The following is a 9284-nucleotide window of genomic DNA, read 5'->3' on the forward strand; positions in this document are numbered from 1 at the left end:
ACATTTCATACAACTTTCATACATATGTTTTTGAGTGAAAAAAAAATATTATTTTTTTTAAATATATATATTTTTTTTAAATAAAAAAATATTTTTTTAAAAAATGATTTTTTAAAAAAATAAAAAAATAATTTGTATGAAAGTTGTATGAAATGTGTGTGACCTCTTAGGAAATCTACTCTAAGGTATGTTATAAACAGTTTTAGTCCTTTAAGTTTGTCAAAATTTATCACTTTTGGTTTCTGTCAAATATTTAACAAACTTTATATGTTAGATTTGACAGAAGCTTAGAAAAAAAAATCTAATAAAAAATATTAGCAAAGTCTCATCAAATCTTATAAATATGATGTACACAAAAAATAGATAAAAAGTAGCAAAAATTACATCGAAAAAACAACATAAAAAGCTCTTTTTTGTTTTTTACAGTTCCCGTCAAAACAAACTAACAAACTTTGTTAAATATGTGATGAGAGACTAAAAGTGTTAACTTTTGACAAACTTAAAGAATCAAAACTGGTGAGAGCATATTTTAGAGACTATCTTCAACCTACTCCGGATTATTTTTATCATTTTCTCAAAATGGAAGTGTTTGGACTGAGCACTTCGATTTAAGCCCATGAATACGACTTTGGACTTGAAAGGCCTGTTTGAAATGATTAAATTTCACAAATATACAACTTTTTAGATTAACTTGAAAAAGTTCAGTGGGCAGTCTATTTGGATTGGACTGTCATATTTTACTTGAGATTAACTCTTTTTTTAAATTAATCTCTATATAATAGAAGAGGCAAAACAACAATAGGATGACAAGTGTCCTCGCCAGAAAATTTCAATATTAAAATACAATAAAACAAATTCACTAAAACTTACAAAAAAAAAAAAAAAAAATCAGAAAACCGCATGGTTACAACTTTCAGTACTTTTTACAGTTTCTATTGTTGAAGATTTGTGTTTGCAGAACTTTCTTCAACTGCTTTTGGTTCTCAAAGTTTCAGTCTTTGCGTTTAAAAGTGTAAAAGGTGATAAAGAGTCAGAATATCTGGGTTCGATTTTTCCTTTTTTTCTTTTATGTTTTGGTTCTCAAATTGTTAATTTTTACACTTAAAACTGTAAAATATGATGAAGATCAGACAATTTTATCATCTGGTTTCGCTTTAATTTTGCTGATTTTTTTTTTTTTTTTTTTTTTGCGTAATATGGACAAAGCATTCTTTCAAAATTAATGTTCCAAAAGTTTTATGTAAAATTAATGTGATGAAGCTTGCTCTGTAATTTTTTCTCTGGGTCTTTCTTTGTTTGGTTGTGATGTTTACCTGGATATAGGTGTTGTTGGTAGTTGTATTATTAATATTTTGTCTTTCTGATTGAATCTTTGTTGTCCGAATTTGCCTAATGAATTTGCTTAATCGAATCAGTTATTGGCTAATGAATTACCTGTATTCTCTTCCTCTCAATGAAGTTAAGCTAATTTGAATCCAAGAATGGACTTCAAAATGGATGTTCTTTCCAAAAATGCAAGTCAGTCAAACATATGATACTATTCATGAGTTTTTGGCTTCTTGGATATAATTGTTCATGAATTTTGTGACTATTTCAAATGAGGATATTCACATCATACTAAAAGTAGCTGACAATTTGAATTTCAGAGTTAGGAATTTGAAATATAGTTGTTTAGTATGGTATAATGATTTTTTACCCCCTCTGTAGATACCACTAGAAGGGTAGAAGGCTATTCTGATATCATTGTTTTTATTAATGTGTTTTATATCCGTGCTACTTACTTCTGTTTTCTTTCTAGTGTCCACTTTTATGGAATTTGAGGGATAATAAGGTGTTGAATTTAGTGGAATAAACTTTGAATTGTATGGTATTTTTCCAATTTCATCTCTAATAATAACAAGTACATCTAAGACATGTAAAGAAAGGCGAGGCCTCTGCTTTTGCCATGTTAATGATATTATTTTTGGAATAATGATGTCACTGTCAATATCCATAGGGTAAACACTCTTTCCTGTTCTCATATTCTTCTTTTGCAATTTTTATTTTCTTTTACCAACTTGAAAATAAACACTGCATCTAATCGTATTAGTATATTATTTATTTATTTATGTGAATGGTGAATTTTATTAGGTTCTTGAATATTCATTTTAGTATCTCCTGCTTCAGTTGAAATTAGTGCAAACATGGTGTAGACAATAAAATTCGCGTCGAGAAAATAATGATCAAGACAGAAAAATATCGCAGCAATCGTTGTATTTGATTTCAGAATATGAGTGTTACAATCTCTATGATTCCTCTGATTCGTCTTTTCAACAATAAATTCAAGGGCTTTTAAGCTTGATCTCGAACTTGATGGATTTGATTTTGACTTGGACTTGAATTCAAGGGCTTTTGAGCTTGGTCTTGAATCTTCGTCTTGATCTCTAGAACTTTCTAGAGAAATACTTGAGTGCTTGAATGCTTTCAGCTTGTAGAGAAATCTGCGGCGTTTGATCCACGAGCTCTCCCTGACTTCTTGTTAGAATTTCTGTCCCTTTTCTGAATTATGAATCCCCTATTTATAGTTGTAGGATGGAAGAGTTGTGATAAGGACAAACTTCTCTCGACCAATCAGATTTAAGCTGACATGTTGATATTTGATTGGCCGGAACATGTCACTTGTACACGTGGCGCATCTTTATTGGCCTTTGATTTGACTGGGCATGCTGCATCATTTTGAAATGTGGCATGATCCTATTGGATCCTTCTTTTGACTTGGCGTGCCACGTCATTTGACACATGACACCAATTTGGGCCTCATGGATAAGATGATATTTTGGGCTTGATAAAGTGGGTTCATCATTTGTAGCCTAACTAAATGGGCTAGCCCAATGCATTTGAACTCCTCTAATTAAATTCATATTTATTGGACCTAAACAATCAACCCAATCATATTAGCCCAAAATCCAATTATTTGGACTAATATATTTTGAAATTAATATAATTCGAATTTCTTGTGGATTTAAATTTGATAAAATTTCATCGTCCACACATGGTATTGCCTTTTAGTTTTTTTATGTTCAGTTTTTGTAGGTATTTCATGAGCGCTGAAACTATTTACTGCATTATTTTGCAAAGAGAGACTGTTTCTTATTGTTGTTTAATACTTATTGGAGAAATTCTGCAAGTTATTATTTTGCCGGAGTACTAAAGGATCAACTTTTAAGTTTAGTGAGTATTTGGCCTTAAGCACGTCATTGATGCATCTAAATCCTTTATCTCTACTCATGTGGCATAAGTTCTCTTTTTTCCTTTCCCTGAAATGTTTGAACACCTCTATAAATGGAAACACTCAAACATCACCATAGATTTGTGTTTAGAATTTTGAGTTCGTTGTATTTAGATTTTGCAAGAGTATTATTCTTATGGGTTTATACTTTTGGTATTCCCAATTCTCATGGTATTATTGTTACAGTCTACAATCTTAGTTCGTTGAGTTTAGATTTTGCAAGAGTATTATTCTTATGGGTTTATACTGTAGTACTCTCTTTTCTATTTTTCATCTTTGCTACCTGTGATTTCTATGTTGTAAATACTGAATTTGATTTCCTTTTCATGTTATGATTGGGTTGTGTATTCTTTGTAGGACAAAAAAAATATTATCCTCTTTTACTGATAGGATACAAATAAGTATAGCAAGTTTCCGCAAGTGGAGCAGTTAAAGAATCACTTTAACAACCTTTAATTTATTTTCACGTATAAGAAGAGTATTAATAATTGACTTATGAAGAGAAAACAAATGATCTCATCAAAAGTGGAAATTTAAAAATACTCAGCCACTTAACAAAACTAAAAGAATTCTTCACTGACTATTAAACATGAATACGGTGGTTCGTTTCGACCTTCATTTTTTTAATGTTTTTTTAATGAAGTTAATTCACTTGTGATGAATGAAAGATTACGGTGATAATGGATTTTTAGTGTAACTGCTTCTTTCATTTTCCTGATAGCACTTTCTATTGATTATATGTTTACTTGCATACGTGCAGGTATCTTTGTACGCCCAAGTAAAATTTTCCACTTTTAAGGTAATTATTGACTTTCCTTTTGAAATTGATTATGTTTTTGACTCACATATGTGCATATAGGGAACGATGATGCAATTACTTCATCTTCTTCGGAGATGAAGTTCCACATAGAGAATCTGCCAACTGGATGCCAGAAGAAGCTCGGATCGATGCCGACCAGAAACTCCGAATTATTTGACAAAAGGAACAAAGCGACTATTTGCAGCTTCAAGCCATCTATTGTTGCTTAGGTCTCTGGGATATAATTTCCGTTTTTTTTTTTTGGTAGTTTTAATTTATTGTTGTGAGAAAGTCTTTTATCTTTTTAATGGCTTAGTAGGATCCTAAAAATTTGAGATTTTGTTTATTGTTCTCTGTAATGTTAAGACAGGTAATTTGATGTTATCTTAGTTCTTTACTACTATCTTTTCCTTTAGAAAAACGTTACCTACGTGCGTATATCTATGTCGATGATAATATGGGGGTGCTTGATTTTTCATTTCATATACCTCATCATTGACTTTACAGAATAGGAAGAAACAGACATAAGAGATATAAAGTAAGGATACTTCGCAAAGCTAAAAGCATCGTTTAATTTGATCGAGTACGAGCCAATGAGTCGGAGTACCTTTCCTAAACTGGAGGAGTCATATAATTTTATTGAAATTAGGTGTATTAATAGGAAAGGCTTTGCGTTTCACATTTAAGTGGTTAAAGTTGATAATTTAACCGACATAAGTTAATAGCGTGTAAGAATAGTAATTATTAATGCAGTGGTAGTAGACCTTTTATTCATTATAAATAGTTCATAGTAGAATTACAAGGTATGTGTAACCAACAAAGATTATATTTTCTATTATAAATCAAGAAATATAATTACTCAACACTGTCTCGAATGTTTTGTGCAACGCGCGGGTACGCAGACTAGTGTGGAGAATGGTCATTTCCTTTCTATGCTAATGTGTTAGTATTTTGGAACTTGGGCTTGATTTTGAATTTCTTCCATTATGGACATCTTCAAACAAACTTATGTAAGCAAGTTCTCCAAGCGTTATTCCCAAATAGTTGGTATCCTTAATATGGATCTCTTGCTTTTATTGTGCTCTATTCTTTGATAAGTTTGCGTGGAGTTAAAGAGATTGTAAGTCTTCTGAAATAACTCATTTCATGTGATTTTAGGTTTATCCCGTCTCCTTTAACACTTCCAATCATCTTGGTTTGACATCTATGGAACGGTGCTTTTAGAGGTCTATCTAGGATATGGCCAAATCATTTCGTCTCAAGCAATCTTCTATCTCTATATCCTATATATGTGCTACTTGTACCTATAATTATTTGATGTTTATCATCTCTGTCTAGTCAACCTTGTAGGACCAAACATCCATCTTAATATCTGTTTTTTGGTGATACTCATCTTGTGGATATGTTGGACTTTAGAGGCGTAAAGTTTACTCTCATATGGCATTGCTGGTCTATTTAACTTGTCTTCCATTTTGGTGGGTATCCTTCTTTGCATAGCATTCTCATAGCTCTATCTGTTACATCTATCATACTATTCTTTTGGATCATAGAGTCTAGATATCTAAATTTACCACATTTAAACACTGTAATCCCATCTAAATTTTGGAGCTCATTTTTCTTCAACAGTTATTAAAAGTAAAGTTACGTGTAGTGATCTTTTTTGCTTTAAAAAACATTGAATTAATCTAGAAAATAGTTCATGGTAATAGTCTCTTATGCTCAACAAGATATTCCAAGAAACAACTATTCCAAGTTTAAACAATGTCTAATAATTTTGAGTTTAACTATCAAATATGCTGAAATATGATCATCCTTCATCATTTTGAGTTTACACTAATTTCCTTTTACTTTAGATGTATACCTCAAACACATGTTTAATGACATATATATGTGATATTAATTGTTTTTACTAATTGACATGGGATGCACGTGTGGCGCACGAAATGCACGTATGACGCACGCAGAAACTAGTTTTATTAAATATACTTGAGACCTCTAATTGGCTTTAGGTTATCAATTATATGAAGCCTCCCTTGCCTATACAATTATAAATATGCATCTATAGTTTTACCCTTCCACACAGTTATATATTTTCATGAGTTCTAGTGCATAAATTAGCTTTAAGTGTATCTATATATCAAATCGGATGAGCTAAGATAAAACATAATCATGTTGTATTTAATCTTTTTATTTCTTTATTTGGACCTTATAGCAAATCCTATATGTTGTGTAGATGCAGATCCAAAATGTTCATTTTCACATTTTCTTTTGTTTTCAGACTATGCAAGGTCTTCGAGTAGTCATAGGGAACATTGATTATGAACTTGGAGCGATTGTTGATTAGCGTACGGGTATTCGGAAGGGCACGTTCACAATTGATTATGAAGTTAATGAATGTTCAGTGAAAGAATCTTTAACCCATGCCGAGGCTATAAATTTTATAACTGCCCTGAAGAAGTTCAAAGGAGAACCGTTTGTTGTTGATGGGTTGTTTGCTATTAAAGACAAAGAAACGGGTAGGGGGAGTGGCTCTTATAGAGCCATTAACCTCGTTCGAGACTTGGTTACATACACAAAAAAAACCTAATATGTGGAGGTGGAATAAGGACAAAACCATATGCTTCGATCTTGGCTCAAAATTCAAAAAACACTACTAAAAACAGTCAAAAACCGACGGATAAGAAACTGACAGAAAATTGACAGAACATGGTCCGTCGGTTTTCATCATGTCGCTTTTAAAAAACTGACGGACTGCGTCTTTTTTTTTGCGACGGACAGGGTCGGTTATGACCTCTATCGATTTATATTGAAAGATTTAATTATTGTATTTCTTATATTTAAAAAGTAAATAATATAAATATTATTAGAAATCAACGGACTGTATCGGTTTTTATTTAATATATAATTAATTTTATTTTCAGAAACTGTAGGTTTTTCGGGGAAAAAAAAAGAAACCAGCAGCAATGTGCTGCATTTTCTGCAACCACACCCGCCAAAAAACCAGCACAAACCAGTAATACAATTTCAGCTACAAACCAATACTAAATGTTTTCAAATCAATTCTAAAAGAGCTACAACACATAAAAACATCCTAAGTAACAATCAAACACATCAAATATGATCTAAAAAGTCCACCAAAGTTAAAACTATTCAAAATATTCTACCAAACGTACCATTAACTAGTTCTACAAAGTTTAACATAAGTCCATAACTGAAATCCAAACTAAGGCAACTCATCATTCGGTGTTCGGGCTACGAATTCACCGTCCTCATCCATGTCTTCATCATCTTGTGTGTCGGGGGGGGGGGGGGGGGGGGGGACGGATGCACACCAAATCGTCCATATGTAATTTGGCTTAGAATTTGTGCTTGGAGCGATTTGAGGTTCTCTTTCAATACCCTATTTTCCTCAATTCTTTGTGCCTCGGTCGCCGCTAATTTTCGATTAAGTTGTTCGATTAGCTGCGACCTGAACACCATCTACTCCCTTGGCCTGTCGAGAAGACCCTTCACCTCGCAGTCCTGACTGAAAGTGACTTGAGTTGTTCCTTGGGCCTAGACCGTATGCTCTACCCTTTTGTACTCCCCCAACTGCTCTACATCACAATTCTATCTCTAATTCCGGTGGAGGCTGGGTCGGCTTGCCTTCAAGCTGAGTTTGGTTGTACTCCTGCACTTGTTGCATATACTGATTCTGTATTTTAAAAATAAAAGTTAGTATATAACGAATATATCATAATTAGACTTATATAATTACTTAAATAATAAAATTATCACTTACATAAGCTTCCTCAGCCCTGCCCTAGACCCATTCGACCGGACCTGACTCTTGCTTCTTCTTTTTTATGTGGGTCTTTAGAAATAGCTCATCCTAAGTTGGAATCTGTCCCGACATCTCTTTCTATAAAAAGTTTAAAGATAGAATTAATAACTCAATATTAACATATTGATCGTACATAAATTTAAAAGTATAAAATTACTTACCATTTTCCTAGCCACGGGCCCTGACTTCTTACACATGTGGTGTGCAAAGATTCACCTTTCTGGGACACACGGGCAAACTTTACTTGCTCAGACTTGCCGATAAACATAGGAGTTCGCCAATATGCTTTGAGTTGCTCCCACTATCCGTCGGTTAGCCGGTCGAGCTTCTTCATATACTTTCTAGCCTTCGAAAATCAGTTAGACAACCTTGCACTCCCCTTCTTCTCAAAGTTCACAGCAACCCTTTTATTTGTATTGGATCTTATGTACACAACATCTAAAAATCAAATGGCGAATGTTAGATGATATATAAAAGTAAATTAAAGTTATGAAATATATAACAAGAAAAAGTCTTCAAAACCAACCCTACACATTCTTGACAAATACGTGTAGATTCTTAGACAAATTCAAACAAATACACATCAATAACATCCCAAATATTGCATAAATAAACTAACACTAAACCTACATTCTAAGAATCACAAGCAATTCAAGATTTTTTTTTTTTTTTTTTTTAAAAAACCCTTAAAACTTACCATGATGATTAGGGGGTCATTGTGGGCTAGGGTGGGGCCGGCTGCTGCTTACCATTCGTGGGGTAGGGTCGCGGTGGGAAGGAGGGTCGCCTCGGGGGGGGGGGGTTGGTCGCTGGTGGGGTAGGGTTTTTTTTGTTTTTTTTTTAATTTTGGGGGTAAAAAATAAAATGGGGAGAATAAACCCATCTGGTGTGGGTATATTAAGAAAACCGACGGACACACCGACCCTGTCCGTCAATTTTTTAAAATTTTGACCAGGTTTGACCAAAAAAAATAATAATTTAAAAACCGATGTACGCCGTCGGTTTCTTAAAAATAAAAAAATATTCTTTTATTAATATTTAAAAAATGATTTAGAATTATAAATTATGTTTTATATTTATTAAAAAATGACTCCATCCACTGGTTTTTAATTTTCAATTTTTATTTTGTTTTGTTGTAATAATTTTGGCGGAATTATAGGCGCAAAATTTTGCGAACCACGTCAGTTTTTTATATATATAAAAAATAAAAATAATAATAATAAAACATAAATACCGACGGACTGGGTCGGTTTTCCGTTGATTTTTTAAGTGACGCAGTTCGTCGATTCTAATAACTTTTTTGTAGTGAAAGTGTTTCGGTGAGTTCCTACTTTTATTTTCCGTTGTAAATCTTCTTTTTAGAACTTAATCTATACATTTTTTGGGAAGACAAA

Source organism: Lycium barbarum, chromosome 10 (genome assembly GCF_019175385.1).
Source record: "Lycium barbarum isolate Lr01 chromosome 10, ASM1917538v2, whole genome shotgun sequence".
Lineage (NCBI taxonomy): Eukaryota > Viridiplantae > Streptophyta > Magnoliopsida > Solanales > Solanaceae > Lycium > Lycium barbarum.